This window comes from Pseudophryne corroboree, chromosome 1 (assembly GCF_028390025.1).
Source record: "Pseudophryne corroboree isolate aPseCor3 chromosome 1, aPseCor3.hap2, whole genome shotgun sequence".
Classification (NCBI taxonomy): Eukaryota; Metazoa; Chordata; class Amphibia; order Anura; family Myobatrachidae; genus Pseudophryne; species Pseudophryne corroboree.
The window spans coordinates 391,244,793-391,263,960 of NC_086444.1; the positions used below are offsets into that span (position 1 = coordinate 391,244,793).

At 44.9% G+C, this 19,168-nt stretch overlaps 1 long non-coding RNA gene across 1 annotated transcript in view; it reads right to left on the minus strand.

The window, feature by feature from the left end:
- Positions 1–19,168, minus strand: part of LOC134888187 (uncharacterized) — a 122,582-nt gene that overhangs the window by 80,185 nt on the left and 23,229 nt on the right. Inside the window, exon 2 of the long non-coding RNA XR_010171119.1 lies at positions 7,949–8,095. This is a non-coding gene — a long non-coding RNA (uncharacterized LOC134888187). The remainder of the gene's footprint in view (positions 1–7,948; positions 8,096–19,168) is intronic.

Sequence of the window (19,168 nt, forward strand, 5' to 3'; positions counted from 1 at the left end):
TATAGTGATTTAAGGTTTCTTTTTTGCTAACAGTTATAAATATAATGTAAAACATGTAATTTGTTTTAACTTATCCCTCGTGTTTAGATTCTGTTACATTATTATTATTATTATTATTATTATTAAACCCTTTTTCTTTACTCTATTTTTTTATGTACAGTAAAAGATATTAAAACTTGTATAGGCTGATGAAGAGTTTAATGAAAATCAATTTTGTTGATGTACAGTATCTTGCATGTTTTTATACTGCAAATGTTCCGTCACCAACTGTCACCAACTATGGGTGGTGCAATCAAACAGATTATTTTGACGAAGGAACAAAACTTTGTGGTAATGGGGTATTTCCATGTAGGCTAAGTTTAACAATGCATGTCAAGGGTGTGTAGAGGGAATTACATATGAATACCTACTGTACAGATTGAGCCACGCTATTCATGGCTACGTCTGTGCCTAAGCACACCCACCTAGGCGTGTCTAGGATTCGGCGTCTCCAATTCTGACTGAGCGCGTGTGCCTGTGACAGAGACATGCCCCATTCACTTGAATGGAGAGCATCTCCGCCTGCGAGCCTGGTCAGAGACTCTCGTGCCCGGACAGAGATGCTCTGAATGGGAGCATCTCTGTGCACACCCGGTGTGACTAGGCGGACGGATCACCTAGTCATGTCGGGAGTGCACGTCTGCGACTAGGCAGGCAAAGACAAGGGAGGCTCCATCTGTATGCTTGTTTTCAGATGTTTGTACCAGGCCCAGGGCTGGTGCAAGGGTGTGTTGTAGAATTCAGAATATGGTGAATATGTGCATTTAGTTCTATGTGCGCAATGTAAATTAATATAGGCTGACTTGCATTTTGTTCTCAAAAGTTCCCTTTGTGCAAAGTTTGTTGCAATAACATGACTCCAGTCACTATGTCGACACCTGAAAGTCAACATGGTCTGAATTTCAACATTCACAATGTCAACATGGTTGAAATTTAGGCAGTGAGCATGTCAACATTCACAATGTCTACATGGGCATAATGTCAACATGTTTATTACAGATGTGTCCAGTTAAAAGTTGTGATGTTTCACACCTGCAATGCATACACATCCTGGGTACTCCATGCCATGGCAGATAGTGCTTCTTCGCACCCATATTCTCCCAGAGCTGTGAAGAAATAAAAGGTGAAAGTGTACGCACACAACTGTGAATGTCTGGAGACTCGTGCAATGATGCATACACTCAGTGTCGGACTGGGGCATGTAGGGCCCACCAGGGAAATGCAGTGGTATGGGCCCATGCTAGGGGTGTGGCCAGTCTGCTGAGGGGGTGTGGCCTGTCACCTCATTGGTCTAACCATTAGAGAGTGCAACGTTTTGGGCCCCTTCATAAATAAATACAGTAAATTCAGCTGCTGCATGCATGATAATGTACCAGATTAATAACAGATTAATAACAGCAATGCACTGTAGAAAATACACCGTAGTCCAGTATAAGGTAACATATGTATAATTCAAGTGCACAGTCTGAACCTGATTCTTAGAGCAGAAGGTGGGCCCCCAGGTAGTAGGGCCCCCCGGTGGTTTTCCCTGTACCCCTGTGGGCCAGTCCAAGCCTGCATACACTACAGGAATATACTATAGCAGGACACATCTGTACAGGGGCATCACTGCCCATTATGAACCCCTGTATGCTTAGCCGCAAAATGGGTTGTGTGGCCTCATGGGAGAGGTGTGGCTTAGCTGTAGTGGGCAAGACCTCGTGACCCAAACTCCCGTTTTTGGCATTCCAGGGGTTTGGGAGATACGGGCTGCCCCGGGGGGTGCTATGGGTGCAGTGACGGCTCCTACAAGGTGACAGGAGCAAGGTGCTGCATGTAAGGTTAAAGTGCAGCACCCAGCCCCTGTCAGTGAGCAGGAGCCGGCATTTTGGTGTCACCCCCTCGGCGGGTGACAGCCAGGTGTGGCTCGTACATGCCACTGCATCTGTATGTTGACTTTTTTGAATGTCAACAGTAACAAAGCTGACAGTAATTGTATAGTTAGATTTAGGTTTTAAGGTTAGGGCTTTAACACTGTTAAAATGATATGCCAACTGTTGAAATGCACGGTGTTGACATTACGACCATGTCGACATTCAAACCATGTCGACATTCTGGTTCTGACTTTCTGAATGTCAACATTAAATACAGTACCACAAACGGCCAGACAGTATGTTGCAGATTTTGGATTCTACATTTACAGAACCTTTTAAATAATAAAATTGTTTATTATCCATCTGAAATATAACCACTATTTCTTGTGCACAGAAGTACATGTAAAAATGTGCCTATTGAGCTTGACTAACACAATTGCTAGTCTTATTTCATTGTATAACTCTAAACAAGTAGCTCAGTAACACTATGGAGTGGTTGCAATAAGTCTGTTGTAACCTGACAACTTCTCCCTTAGTGGGGTATAGGATCACATGTCTTATCTAATTGAATCATTATCCCTTTCTGCAGTGGGTGGCTACAAATAACTGTCACACTTTCCAGACCACCAGCAGGTCACATGCTCCAGGTCACCCAGCATGTGCACATGGAGAGTTGACCAACTGTCACATTTTCCAGAGCACAATGGTGATGCATTGTAAATGGCAGGCAGACGTTTTGCCACCTAACTCCAAAATTAAGCAACCAATTACAGTACAACACCAATGTTTTTCTGCAAATCTACAGACCAATGCCTTTAATCTGGTATATTGTGTGCCCTGTTCAGACAACGACATCATAGGATTATATCACTCACAAAAGTTGTCCTTCTGCTATTAATATATAGATATTAAAGCAGTTTTCCACAACACTCTTTTCTAGAATACTTTATACTTACAGTTAAATTAGGATGCCAGACTCTGATGCAGATTCTAGTAGCACACCCATCTATTACTAGTTTTGGGGCACCGGAGTCATCATTGTCATTCCTCTTCAAAACTAGCAGTATGCAGTCACTCTGTATACATGGGAGGCACAGCATCTTCATGTGCACACTGCACCTGCACTGCTCCTAAAACCATCTTGACATCACATACCTCTGGGTCTACGGTTTTTGGGCATCTTCCCTCATCCTCTTTCTAACCTCATTGTCTCATTTTTTTACTGTCTGCATCCCCCCTTCTGTCTGACTGTCTCTATCACCTCTGTTTCTCAATTTAGCCCAGATTTATCAAGCCTTGGAGAGTGATAAATTGCACGGTGATCAAGTACCAACCAATCAATCAGCTTCTAACTTCCATGTTACAGGCTGTGTTTGAAAAATGACAGTTAGGAGCTGGTTGTCTGGTACTTAATCACTGCAATTTATCACTCTTCAAGGCTTGATAAATCTGGGCCTTTGTGTGTGTCTGTCTCCAATTTTATATATGTACTTCATCTTATCCATATGTACCCTTTACCACCCCCCCTTTGTGTGCGTTTATTATTTGTAAACGTAGTCACAATTCGCATAAGTGAACATGATGATGGCATAATTTTTCATTTTAAGTTTTGCTAATGTTCATAATTAAAGATTTTGATACATTATGGGTCCTAGTCACCAAGCTAAGAATCCTACTGTATCAACCAGTGACGTGCGGTGAAGTAAGGCAGAGCCTTTTCTGTCATACTAATGTATACGCCAGAGTTTTGACTTTATAAAGAATAGGAAAAATACAAAGAATATATTAGAAATATCTTTTTTGTATTATTTGAATAATTTTTATAGTCAAAACTCTGGTGTAAAAAGTATATGGCAAGTGGGGCAGCACCTCCCCTGCCTAGATTTTCTGAACATATCTAATTAAAACTCACCAATTTAAAGCAGTATATAGCTACACCTGTGTATAATGCCCACATGAACTCTTTTGCTCATCTATTGTGTGTAAATCTGGGTCTGGTACCTCACTGCACATTTTGCTATCATCACACACACTTCTATAAGCACACACACACACACACACACACACACACACACACACACACACACACACACACACACACATTCTAATAGTACTAATATGGTTTTGTTAGTTATAAAATATTATTTATTTTGTTTAAAGATTACAAATATTTTAATATGACAAGATAGTGCATATATACTGTCGGTATAATTTCACCTAAGGACCGGACTGCCCATCTGGCACATCTGGCATATGCTAGAAGGGCCAATGGCCTTGTGGGCTGATCCAACTCTCTGGTTAGGCCGTCTCCCTGTACCATGGCACACCCCATGCACCTTGTTCACGTGCCCCCACCCATAGTGTGTTTTTTAAGAAAAGTCCACGCCCCTTACTTGTTGCGCACATGTGTCCCCTCTGCCAGGTGCGTGCAACCCCATATCAAGCACCTGCGTGCCATCACGGATGCCAGGGACGAATTGTGGCCCCAGTCCATCTGTTTCACATTATCTGTTTTTAAATAGAGATGATCATGTTGGGACTGAGGTGGGGGCATACTTTAATTCATTGTAATCAGGATAGCAGTGCAGTTATATTGGTAATACTCTTCTGCTAGATATAAGCCTACCTTCACTCACTTGTACCTGTAGAGTTTTATTGCCTGTAATTAAAGACTGTTACTTTAGCGCACAGGTGCTTTAAGAGAGGAGAGGGCACATGTGCAGTCTACTGTGCCCGCACAGGTCTCTGGGGACATGGTGCCCGCGCTGTGTTCCAGGAGATATCTCTATTGCGCATGCATGAATCAACGCCATTTTTCTGAATGATTTTTGCCAATCTCCAGCAAGCACTGGGCCCCGGAGAGGTGACTATAATTAAATGGGTGCAGGGTGTATGGTGTCTGAGCCCCCCAGGACCCAGGGGCCCGTGTGCACCACACACCTTGTATCCATTATAGATACGCCAGTTCTTTAACTATACTTGGTGTGTTTTGAGTAAAGAGGATGCCCATAACACATATTGTGGTTGTAATACATTCTAGGTCAGGTCTCACTGAAGAGGCAGCTTTATTAAAAGTTGAAAAGCCTTCATACTGGAGACAGTGTCAGATTGGGGAAAGAAGAGCACACCAGGAGAATGGTAAAATGGGGTGGTTCTAGTACTCTTCCAATCTTTTTGAAATAAATCTCAGTACAAATGTATAAGATCCAATGTTCAAATTTGTGCTGAGACTGACTCAATGGTGTACACTGTCTGCATAATAAAAATAAATGAAAGTGCAATAGCACTCACCAATTCCTTGACTTACTGTATACACTTGAGTAATTTATACGCTGATGGTGGATGCTAAGGTTACAGTGTATTTTATAGTACTGTATTTCAGTTCTTTGGAGGTTCTAGGTGCTGAAGGAAGGGTTACTGTAGATCAATTTAAAATAGTTTGTACCACAGATGCAAGAATTACGGTAAGTTTCAATACTTATATACAAATGTCACTTCTCTTGTTAAATTTAGATATATATGCATTGGACATTTATTTATTTAGTCTAACATCCATTGGTTTTTTCTATAATAATTGGCACAAAGAGAATTTAGGAAATGCCTGTTTATACCATAGATGAGTGTAAAATATGTTGATAATGATGATAATAATAATAATAATAATAATAATAATAATAATAATAATGGTTTTTATTAAGTATACTACCTAAATAACAAAAAATATAACAAATATTTGTTATAACTTATTTTTTTTTGGGGGGGGGTTTGTTTTTTCAGGAAAATTCATTTAATGAAACCCAACCATGTAAAGTGTTAATTAAAAATAGCTATAAAAGCTATAAATTGAAAAAGAAATCTGGGGGAAAAATTATGACAAAAAGAAAAAAAGGGTTAGTGCACAATTGGGATGTAGGTATCCCCGGTAAAGCTTTATACTTTTTGATGTACACTGTCTGCTTCCTCTATCAATGTCTCCCATTAGTATAATAATACATATAATGTTCCTTTTAGTATATTTATCAATATAGTCTGTGCTACCATTACTTACTTAGTTTTGACACATATTTCGTTAATAATTTCACCCCATATTTTCTGTAATATATTGATCCCAACCCTTCTATGCGTCCATGCTCTCTTGATGCCCTATATTATTTTTGTCAACTTTGCATGTCTTTCTGAATCCAGAGCTCCCCTGAGTCCTGGCCATGGCTCACATATTTCTGCTTTCTTCATTCATTGCAGTGCAGACTGCAGCTGCTGCTTCCAGGCCCCTGACAGGGAATATTACACAATAGAGGTGCATGATGATGGCACCCGTATAACCGGGCCTGATACAGAGGTGGTCACTGAGCAGTAGCAGCTGCCACCTTACTTGCAGCCACTGCTGCAAGGTTATGCTAATGCTGTAGCCATCGGGATGTCTATTGACACACCCATTAGCTGCAGCTCTAATGCACTGTGCTGCACACAAAGGCCCTCATTCCGAGTTGTTCGCTCGCTAGCTGCTTTTTGCAGCATTGAACATGCTAAGCCGCCGCCCTCTGGGAGTGTATCTTAGCTTAGCAGAATTGCGATCGAAAGATTAGCAGAATTGCGAATAGAAATTTCTTAGCAGTTTCTGAGTAGCTCGAGACTTACTCAGCCATTGCGATCAGTTCAGTCAGTTTCATTCCTGGTTTGACGTCACAAACACACCCAGCGTTCGCTCAGACACTCCCCCGTTTCTTCAGACACTCCCGCGTTTTTCCCAGAAACGCCAGCGTTTTTTCGCACATGCCCAGAAAACGGCAAGTTTCCGCCCAGAAACACCCACTTCCTGTCAATCACAGTACGATCACCAGAACGATGAAAAATCCTTGTTATGCCGTGAGTAAAATACCTAACTTTTGTGTAATATAACTAAGTGCATGCGCTCTGCGAACCTTGCGCATGCGCAGTAAGTGACTAATCGCAATATAGCGAAAATCGGCAACGAGCGAACAACTCGGAATGAGGGCCAAAGGTGCACCATCAATCTTCTGAGGAACTCTTTCATTGCTCAGAATGTTCAGTGGTATTTGGCTGCCTGTGTCAAAGGAAACTGCATCTTCTGACAAAATCCCTGACACTCGCATGCTCCAAAATGATCACTGACTCTTGCTGCCCCTCCCCTGTCACTGTCCAGAAATGCCTTTTGTAACTATTTGGATCACATTATTCTGTTAATACCATATCATATTATCAATGATAACAGATTAAAATTATCTATAAAAAAAGATTAAGTGTTTGAGTAAAACATATTTCCTTCAAACAGGTCTGCATTCTTTTATTCATTTTGATACATTTTAATATATGCACAGTATTTGTATTCATTTGTAATACAAATGCATCAGCCAACTTGCCTTATTTTAAATGTAATATTCAGAGTGGTTGCTCAGAATGTCCGACAGTGTCAGTGGAACTGCATCATCTGATTCAACCCTGACACCTGGACACACTCAATGCATCCGCTGACTTGACTAGTCGCTGGTGCAAATAGTTGCAGCCACAATGAACAGGCTGTATCTTCCAGACCACTTCCAGTCTGTTTAAGTCGCAGATTAATGGCAGCCTCAGACCTACTCACATTTGCTCAGACAGCAAATTCTTCAATGTTCCAGGATTTACGTAAGTATCTGCGAGTGGATAGCGATCTGCGATGTATTAAAAAATTTGCAGGGGGCATTTTTTTCCATCAGAGCGGCGCCTTTCTACTCGCAAAAAACTGCAATTTCCCAGGTTAACTTAGCCCAGTATCTCTTTCAAGAGGTGTGTTACTTTAATTTTTCAAAACTGTTCACATATTTACTGTCTCAAACTGTATCATGGCATTAAATTTTGTATGTTTTTCAGTTGAATTTAGCCGTATATATACTAATCTAACCTAACCTCACCACAGATCAGTACCATCAGCTCTATTTATAAAATATACATTTTGGGACACGCAGAATCTGTACTATCAACATATACAACAGACTGACATTGAATGGAATACAAAAGCAAAATATTTATAAGATTGTATCAACTAAACATTGTACCTCTTTAAATGGCTGTTCTGCTGCAAAATTAGATTTCTGGAAAATTCTTCAATTCTGCTATGTTGCTTATCTCTATGAGCTCCTATGCTGATGATGAAACCTTCAATCTTCATTGGCAACTGATAACTCCTGTCTGTCTGTGGGAGCCTTAGTACAAAAAGTTAATTAGACAAACATTTAAATAGGTCACCTTGATATTTCTCTTTTCAAAAGTAAATATAATTTTATAATGACTTTATTAAAATAAGATTTCCAAAGTCTGTACTCCATATACAATATGTTGTCTAGTTACTGATTTATAAAATAATAATACTATATGACAGTCTATAGTAATACTGTATGTCATCACATACAATTATCCATGTTTTATGTATTCCAAAATGTAATTAAAGGTGCATACACACTGTGTGTTTTTGCCCAGCGTGCATGCACAGCGATGATGGCTGAATTGCTGGGCTGAAAAGCGCTCAGTGCATACACATTGAGCGCTTTTCCCCACTGCCCAGCGATGTCAGCGGGTGTGAGCGGCTTTCTATAGCAGGACACTATGGAAAGCCGCTCACCCCGGCATTCATCTGTACCAGTAGATGAACGGTGGCCACTGGCGATGAAGCGGGAGCGCGCATCAGTGCTCACCGCTCATCGTTTGGGCATACACACTTAGCGCTTTTCCCCACTGCCAGCGATGTCAGCGGGTGTGAGCGGCTTTCCATAGCAGGGCACTATGGAAAGCCGCTCACCCCTCCGTTCATCTGTACCAGTAGATGAACGGTGGCCACTGGCGATGAAGCGGGAGTGCGCATCAGTGCTCACCGCTCATCGTTTGGGCATACACACAGAGCGCTTTTCCCCACTGCCCAGCGATGTCAGCGGGTGTGTGCGGCTTTCCATAGCAGGACACTATGGAAAGCCGCCCCCCCCCCCCCGCCGTTCATCTGTACCAGTAGATGAACGGTGGCCGCTGCCGATGAAACGGGAGCGCGCATCAGTGCTCACCGCTCATCGTTTGGGCATACACACTGGGCGGTTTGGAGCTGCTTTCAGCTCAAAACGCCAAAAGTGAGCTGCTTTCAGCTCAAAATCGCCCAGTGTGTATGGGCCTTTACATTCTCAGCTGCTGCCTAGAATGTATGGTTTCTGTGAACTACTATACCTTTTCTTAATTAGCTTTCATCTATTGTATTGTATTTAATGTGTAAGTAGTATTATTATCAGGACCTATAGGTATTATCAGGACCTAGAAGAACAACCTTCATTTCAGGGGTGTATTGACAGAAGAGGAGGTCTGTGTGCAACCTGATCCATCTGCCCCCCCTCCCTTCTGTAGCCAGTGCCCATCAGATCAATAGAGTCTGAGTACTAGAGGAGCACAGACTCTATTGAACATGCGTAAATCTCCAGGGGAAATGGCGCAGTGGCCATATATACAGTATATACATATTTTCTTTAATGCTCAAGAATTTTGCCTTCTATTATTTCATTAATCTTCAACTCCTTTACGGGTGTGGGTTGATAGATAGACAGTGTCTAGCTAGACAGTCAATAGATAGACACCATATGTTAGACAGACATTAGGTCGACAGGGTCAAAAGGCCGACATGAAAAAAGGTAGACAGTACAAAAGGTCAACAGAGTCAAAAGATTGACAGGGTCAAAAGGTCGACATGAAAATGGTTGACACAAAAAAGGTAGACACCATGTTTTTTGCATTTTTTTTGTTTGTGTGGATAGTTTTGTCATTTGGGAACCCAAATTGTATTAAGTCATACCCTCGCAGGACTCGCTTCGCTCACCACGCTTCGGGCTCGGCTCGCTGCACTTACCACAAGGTTTATAGCCAGCTCTATGCCGACATGGATAGAGAAGGTATGAAATAGTCCAAAAACAGGCAAATTTTTTTTACAAAATGTGTCTATCTTTATTTATGTCGACCATTTTCATGTCGATCTTTTGACCATGTTGAACTTTTGACCCTGTCGACCTAATGTCTGTTTAACATATTGTGCCTATCTATTGACTGTCTAACTAGACACTGTCTATCTATCAACTGGATACCCTCCTATATATAATTTTCTCTGAATCATTTCATATTATGGAATAGTGTAGAAAATGGTATCTTAATAAAAACATGCAGCTTGAAAGTTAAATCTTCTCAAAAATTGAACAGAAACATTTCATCATGAAATTTAGGTCCTCTATCACAGATGTGTATATGTCATCTTCTTCTTTTATTTTATCAGGCTTAGGCGGGAGATGTACTAAGCCTTGAAAAGTGATAAAGTGGAGAGTGATAAAGTACCAGCCAATCATCTCTTAACTGCCATGTTACAGGCTGTGTTTGAAAAATTACAGGAGCTGGTTGGCTGGCAGTTTATCACTCTTCACTTTATTACTTTCGAGGCTTGATACATTCTACTTTTATCTTGCTTAGCTATAACTGTATAATCACCTTTGTTACAAAAAAAACTTGCACCACATTTTTTATCCCCAATCTTGTCAATCCATTGTTTTTATACATATTTTGTTATATTCCTAGAATTTTGGCCCTTCTATGTGTACAATTACAGTAAATGTAAGATTTATTTACCATATTACCTACAATTTATAAATTTCTTCTTATTCTTAACAACGTTGTTGCAATATATTTTTTTCATTTTATGCTTGGAGCCTATGATTTTATTTAATAATGTACTTTGTTATTCTATGGTTCAATGTCTCTTTAACATGATGTACATAGGCAACATAGAAACATAGAATTTGATACAAAGGTCTGTTGCACTTAGTATTGCACTTTTCAGTTTTTCCCACCTCTCCGGCACTCCTTCCAAGTTTCTCCAGTCCGCCAATGAATCACTTAAGCATCTCCCCATTTTTGCAAAGTCAGCCTTTCTAAAATCCATCGCCTTTGTTTTTGTGTGACAGGAGTTGGACCCTGTCTTTGGGGGTCATTCTGACCCATTCGCATGCTGCGTTTTTTCGCTGTTGTGCGAATGGGTGCGGAATGCGCATGCGTGGTGGGCGCACGGGACATGTGCAACATTGCCCAGTGACAGGGGTTGGTGGGTTACGTCGCAGCTTCTGATGGGAGCGGTCGCAGTGGCGACCACTAAGAAGATTGACAGGAAGGAGGCATGGAGGGGCGTCACCGGACCGTTGGAGAGCATTTTTGTGGAGTGGTGAGTGAAACGCAGGTGTGTCCAGGACAACGGAGGGTGGAGGAGTGATGTCAAAGCCGGGCCCATCAGCGCTGGATCCATCGCACAGGGTAAGTATGTCCAGGGCTACTCTTCTTCTGGTTGATTTTTTTTTAGCTTAGCAGGGCTGCACAAGCGATCGCAGCACTGCTAAGCTAAAATACACTCCCCCATAGGCGTGGACTGTTGATCGCAGCAGCAGCTAAAAGTTACTGGCTGCGATCAACTCGGAATGACCACCTTTATACTAAACCATATTGCTTGATGATCACTGGATCCCAGGTGCTCACCCACATATATGTTGGATATCCTGTCACCATTTGTAGAATTAAATCTAATATTGAGTCTTTGCGAGTGGGCTCCCTCACCAATTGCTTGAGAGATGCTCCCTGTAAGGAATATAGAAATTTGCCACTTGTAGCTGAATTTGCAAAAGATCCCTCCAAATTTACATCAGGTAAATTAAAGTCTCCCATGATTATGACTTCTCCCTTTAAAGTCATATTAGTGATGTTCAACAATAGGTTCCTGTCCAAATCCAGCCCCTGGCCTGGTGGTCTATAGATCACCCCAATGCAAATAGTGTCCTTCTCCCCAGTTTCTATGGTGACCCAAAGGGCCTCAGTTTTTTCTTCAATATTTTGTATTAAAGTAGCATTTATGCTTTTTTCACATACAACAGTTATCACGTTAACACCTGACAACAGTTTCTATAAAATATATTGTAAAGTTGCAGCATAAACTTTGATTTTTAGATCTTTGATGAGGTTAAAGTCTTTAATCCTGTATATGGCAAAACAACATAAATATCTGCATCTTCACAGTCAGGGTCTTAAAAAATGTGTTTCTTTTATTTATCTAGCTGACTTTGGAAAAGTAGTAATTCATTTATTATGGTATTAACATGAGATATACTACAGTATATAGGCCCTCATTCCGAGTTGATCGGTCGCAAGGCGAATTTAGCAGAGTTACACACGCTAAGCCTACGCCTACTGGGAGTGTATCTTAGCATCCTAAAATTGCGACCGATGTATTCGCATTATTGCGATCACGAACTACTTAGCAGTTTTAGAGTAGCTCCACACTTACTCTGCCTGTGCGATCAGTTCAGTGCTTGTCGTTCCTGGATTGACGTCAGAAACACACCCAGCGTTCGCTCAGACACTCCCCCGTTTCTCCGGCCACTCCTGCGTTTTTTCCGGAAACGGTAGCGTTTTCATCCACACGCCCCTAAAACGCCGTGTTTCCGCCCAGTAACACCCATTTCCTGTCAATCACACTACGATCGCCGGAGCGAAGAAAAAGCCGTGAGTAAAAAAACTATCTTCATAGCAAAGTAACTTGGCGCAGTCGCAGTGCGACTATTGCGCATGCGCACTAAGCGAAATTTCACTGCGATGCGATGAAAAATAACGAGCGATCAACTCGGAATGAGGGCCATAGTACTTTTAAAATAAAAGCAGTGTGCTATGCTCTGAGCTAAAGTTGCTAATCCTTCTTTGGCTCTAAAATGTCTCCTAATGGAAAATCCTATTCTAGGGAGTTTATTTTTTTTAAATTACATTGAATGATTTAGCATTCTTTGTACTGTGTTGTGAGGGGGCATGGCCCCATGATGCTAGTGGGAGTGGCTACATGACACTAGCGGCGTGGCCACACGACAGACCCTTTTTTTTAAACCTGGAGGCAAGGCTAAAAATATATAGTAATGCCTCCAGTATAATAAAAATATAAAGTGATTCCTCCAGTATAATAGAAATACACTGCTCAAGAAAATAAAGGGAACACTTAAACAACACAATGTAACTCCAAGTCAATCACACTTCTGTGAAATCAAACTGTCCACTTAGGAAGCAACACTAATTGACAATCAATTTCACATGCTGTTGTGCAAATGGAATAGACAACAGGTGGAAATTATAGGCAATTAGCAAGACATCCCCAATAAAGGAGTTGATCTGCAGGTGGTGACCACAGACCACTTCTCATCTCCTATGCTTTCTGGCTGATGTTTTGGTCACTTTTGAAAGCTGGTGGTGCTTTCACTCTAGTGGTAGTATGAGACGGAGTCTACAACCCACACAAGTGGCTCAGGTAGTGCAGCTCATCCAGGATGGCACATCAATGCGAGCTGTGGCAAGAAGGTTTTCTGTGACTGTCAGCATAGTGTCCAGAGCATGTAGGCGCTACCAGGATACAGGCCAATACATCAGGAGACGTGGGGGAGGCCGTAGGATGGCAACAATACAGCAGCAGGACCGCTACCTCCGCCTTTGTGCAAGAAGGAACAGGAGGAGCACTGCCAGAGCCCTGCAAAGTGACCTCCAGCAAGCCAGAAATGTGCATGTGTCTACTCAAACGATCAGAAACAGACTCCATGAGGGTGGTATGAGGTCCCTACATCCACAGGTGAGAGTTGTGCTTACAGCCCAACACCATGCTGTTGGGTGCCGCGGCGCCGCTCGGTCTGCTTCCGAGCGACGCTCACGGCCGCCGCACCTCCCTCCCTGCCGGCCCGGCGCCTAGCAACACCAGGACGCCGTACGTACTGGAGCCGCCGGGTCCCTGGCAACGCTAGGACGCCGGGCGTCCTCAGCCGCTGGGTCCATAGCAACGGGGACGCCATTGGCGGACCGCGTTCCCCGTTGCCAGATAAGAATGATTAGTTGCTCGTGCAGCAGGGCAGCTGCACGGCAACTAGTAATTAGGGTCTGGGGGCTGGTCTTGCTGGCCCTCCTGTCATTGGCCAGCAGGGTCTTTTTATGGGAGCCAGCACACTGCAGCCTCGCCGGTGATAGCTTCCTGTATGCTGTTCCTGCCTTGCAACGTCTGTTCCTGGTCAGCTGTATCTGGTCGATCCTGCTCCCTGTGCTCCTGAGTCCTGGAGTTCTGAAGCCGGTCCTGGGAATACTTCCTGTCCAAGTGAACCTGTTGCAGTCATCTGGGGGTTCTCGCTTGCTGGGATACTCTCCCGGTTTCGTGAGTAGCGGCTTCTGCCGCGTGTTGCGGCCTAGGCCGCTTAGTCCTTGTGTTAATTTTGTATTGGTGGTTTTTGCGGAGGTTTCCGCTTTTCACTGTCCTCCCCGGTACGCGGCGGTGCCGTGTGGGGGTGTGGACAGTGGTATCTTTTGTTGTTCTTTTCCTTTGGCGGCGTGCCACACATATATTTAGTTTTAGGGTAGTTAGTAGCCCCTAGCTTTCTGTCTGCTTTAGTTAGAGGTCCCCTTGTTATTATCCTGTCTCGGTTCACGCCTTGTCTCACTCTAAGACCTGGGGGCATCGGAGTTGGGCAGACCTAATCCGCCCTTCAAACGCGGCTGCCGTGGGCCCAAGAAACCATAGTCACTCAGGTGTGAACTGACCACACGGGTAAAACAATGGAGGTAGGGTGCTAGGGGCTATTTCCGTACCATCCCTTATTTCAGCATCACGTCCTGGTGCTCTGGACTCTCTACGCAACATCTCTCTAGTTCTGAGCATCAGGAACGTAACATTATCACCGCTCCCCCCCCCCAAAAAAAAAGAATAATATAAAGAGTTATTTGTTTTTGGTGGGCCTTGAAATTCGGCCTCATGAATCCGGCAGTATTAGGACCGAATCCCAGCCAGCTTTTGGCCAACCAGATTCAGGAACTAACTCAGATGGTTCAGGATCTTACTCTTCGGGTGAGATCGCAGGAAGATCTTTTGCGAGCCTCCCCGAGTATGATTCCAGAACCAAAGATGCACCTTCCTGACCGTTTTTCAGGTAACCGTAAGGATTTTTTTAATTTCAAGGAAGCTTGTAAGTTTTATTTTCGTTTAAGGCCCAGATCCTCTGGTACTGAGTCTCAACGGGTCGGGATTGTGATGTCTTTACTACAAGGCGATCCGCAAACCTGGGCTTTTGGGCTAAAAGCCGATGATGTTGCCTTGCTATCTGTAGATGCCTTTTTTAAGTCTCTAGGCCTTTTGTACGATGACCCTGATAGAGAAGCGTCGGCTGAGAGCCACCTGCATGCACTTAAACAAGGGAAAAATCCAGCAGAGGCGTATTGTACCGAGTTTCGCCGTTGGTCGAACGACTGGCTGGAATGACCCGGCCCTGCGCAGTCAGTTTCGCCTCGGTTTGTCTGAAGTTATTAAAGACAGTCTCCTTCAGTACCCCGCTCCAGAGACTTTAGACAAACTCATGGAGCTTGCTATTAAAATTGATCGTCGTCTCCGGGAGCGGAGGGCTGAAAGAGGAGCTAGTTTCAGGCCTAGTCCATGTGTGTATACTTTCCCTGAGGACGTCGAGGAGCCCATGCAAATGGGTCTCTCCCGGCTGTCCCCAGAGGAAAGAACCAGAAGGCTAAATTCTGGTCTTTGCTTGTATTGTGGTGGCAAGGGACATATTGCGCGTAATTGCCCGAATAAGCAGGGAAACGCTCTGACCAAGTGAATTGTGAGGGGGTTCACTTGGGTCTGCAATTGATCTCCTCTACTGATTCTTTATTAGTTCCTGTAAAAATTTCCTTTGGTAGTCTCAGTTCATTGGTGTCGGCCTTCATCGACAGTGGAGCTGCGGGAAATTTCATGGATCTTGGTTGGGCTCAGGCTTTGGGCGTTCCACAGATACCTTTGGATAAACGTATCACCATGGACGGCTTGGATGGTGGTCCACTTTCTAATGGGGTAATCACTCACCGCACACCTCCAGTACAACTGACAGTGGGGGCCCTACATTCGGAGAAAATCAAATTTTACCTTACCCATTGTCCGGCTGTCCCCGTAGTTTTGGGTCACCCCTGGCTTGCCTTTCATAATCCCACCATAGATTGGCGGTCTGGGGAGATTTCCCGATGGGGTCCCTTTTGTGTTAAGGAATGTATTTCCCGCAGTGCCAGATTAAGGTCCATATGGGCCTGGAGCTGAAATTTAGGAAGGGCCTATTGTGTGCCTCGGCAGGAGATGTGTCAAGCGCTGCGGTGGTGTGACTAGTGATGTGGGGGTGTGATCAGTGTGGGTGTGGTCTAATTAGGGTGTGTGGCCTATGCCATGTGAGTGACACAATCAACACTTACTGACAGACACTACTTACTGACACACACACACACACACACACACACACAAAACACAATCACCACTTACTGACAGACAATATTTACTAACACACACACTCACAACACAAAACTTACCGTATCAGACACCACTTACTGATAGATATTACTGACTGACACACACGCACAACACAGATAAACTTACTGACACAGACACTACTTACTGACACACACACAACACAATACTTACACCGCTCTCACATCACAATGCCGGGTACCACCCGAGAATTGGAAATGGGTCCATTCCTGGGTGGGACCTGGCATTTGACCCTACACACCACCAACCTGACCCGGCAATTTGCCGGTTCGGGTTGCCATCTGTGGGCGGATATGGAGTTGGCACCAGGTGCGGAAGCAGCGCTGGGAGATGAGATCATCCCTATGCAGTGAACGGGTCCCGGGTTGCATCGACCTGGGTGACCCATTCACACTGCACCGGACCTGGTATTTAACCCGGGAATAACCCTTCTTTATTCCCGGGTTGAATTACCAGGTCAGGCAATCCAGAATTCGCCCATGACCCCTTTCACAACACACATCGGAACGTGTCGACCCAGCAATATACCCAGTCTACACCAGGTTATTTTTGCGATGTGAAAGGGGTATTACTGACACAGACACCCACCACTTACTGACAGACACTACTTACTGACACACACAGTACAAAACCTACTGACAGACACTACTTACTGACACACACAAAACTTACTGACACAGACACCATGCAAAATGTACTGACACAAACACTACTTACTGACACCAGTGGTGCACACAGTGCCTGCGCGCTGTGGGCGTGGTCACATGTCATTAAGGGATGTGACCATGTGACACTAGGTGGAGTGGTTATATATTATGTGAATCCATGGCACAGACACCGCCTGTCCCTGCGGACTACAGAGACAAGGACAGCAGGATGTGACACTTGTTATAGAATAAAAAATATATGTAAGCTGTGTAGCCAGCACTCATCCTGTTATAATGTGAATTTTTGCTCCAGTGCCCTCCTTCGGTTTTTCAAGCTGTGGACAGAGTACAATGAGGCTGCACTCCCGAGTCTTGCTGGTGCAGTAAGATTTATTTAGTAAGATTCTGGATCAATAAATCTTACTGCATCAGCAAAACTCGGGAGTGTCGCCTCATTGTACTTGTGAGGAGGGGTCCCGACCATTAGAGTTACTCACCGGGGTGTAGTATGAGCTGCCGGCGGCCAGCATATCGGCGCCGGGATCCAGACTGCTGGCTTCCCGACAGCAGGGCGAGCACAAATGAGCCCCTTGCGGGCTCACTGCGGGCACAGTGGCGCGCCTAAGCGCCACGCTATCCTCTCTCCAGGGTGTTCGTGGACCCCCAAGAGGGAGAAAATGTGTCGGTATGCCGGTTGTCGGGATTCCGGCGCCGGTATACTGTGCGCCAGGATCCCAACAACTGGTATACTGAATACCACCCACACACCGCTGGCCCGGCCCCCATCGTCACTTTTTCTCTGTCTGTCTGCCAGGTGCGGGAGGGTGATGACATCACCTTCATGCTCCCAGCAGTCCTTTTCCTGGAAAAGGAAGAAGGTGCTGGCGGCGCCTCCGAGTAAGATCTAGGAGCTTAGTGGTGGTGTTTTACAGTGTGGCGAGGGTATGGCGTACTGGCGGACACATTCTTAATGGTACGCCACACTTGCAGGACTGACTAACACACACACAATGCAAAACATATTGACACACACGACACAACACAAAACTTAGACACACACACACAATGCAAAACTTACTGACACAGACACAATGCAAAACTTACTGACACTACTTACTGACGTGTGGTCTTCAGTATGCCGACTGACGGGATCCCGGCGCACAGTATACCGGTGCCGGGATCCCGACAGCCGGCATACCGACACTTATTCTCCTTCGTGGGGGTCCACGACCCCCCTGGAGGGAGAATAAAATAGTGTGGCGCGCGAAGCGCCACCGTGCCCGTAGTGTGGCGAGCGCAGCGAGCCCGCAAGGGGCTCATTTGCGCTCGCCACACTGTCGGTAAGCTGGCGGTCGGGCTCCCGGCGCCGGTATGCTGGTCGCCGGGAGCCCGACCGCCAGCATATCGTAGTGAACCCCTTACTGAAACACACACTGACACCGACACTACTTACTGACAGACACTACTTACTGACAGACACTACTTACTTAGCGACACACACACACACACACAAATCATCCCCCCCCACCCCCAAGACTTACTGACATAGACACCACTTACATAGGAGACCTCAGGGCCTGGTGTGGGCTGCTACTCACATGGTTTTGCATGCCCCCTCAGCTCTGACATCCAGGGACCCAGCTCTCCTAAAAGACAGCACTGCAGCAGCCTCCTGCACAGATCCTTCCCTCTTGCATGAGGCATGTTATTGTTGGGAAGCTGCAGCAGGAGTGGTATGCTGCAGCAAAAACATTTCCGTTTTGATGGACAAGTGGGCGGAGCTTCGGATCGGTTCGGGGGCGGAGCCTCGGAGATATCTCAGAGGCTCCGTCCCCATACCCATCCGAAGCCCCGCCCCCTCGCACATCAAAACATAATTGCTTTTGCTGCAGCATACCACTCCTGCTGCAGCTTCCCAACATTAACATGCCTCATGCAAGAGTCTTGACAGGAGGCTGCTGTCTCGGAACTATTTGCGTGGCCCCGCCCCCTTGCCCGTCCGAAACCCCGCCCCTTGCTCGTCTGAAGCCCCGCCCCCTTGTGACAAGAAGCGGTCGGAACACTGGCTGACCAGTTTGGGGTGGGGGTGAATGGGCAGCCGGAGGAGAGTGAGTGAGCTGCTGTATGTGCTGACAGGAAATGTTTTTTTTTTTTCTGTCAGCACTGGCCACTGCCTGCACTGCACTCTGTGGGCCTATTTTCAATGGGGGGCTTGGAGCTGCAGCTCCATCCGCCCCATTGTTAATCCGGCCATGATT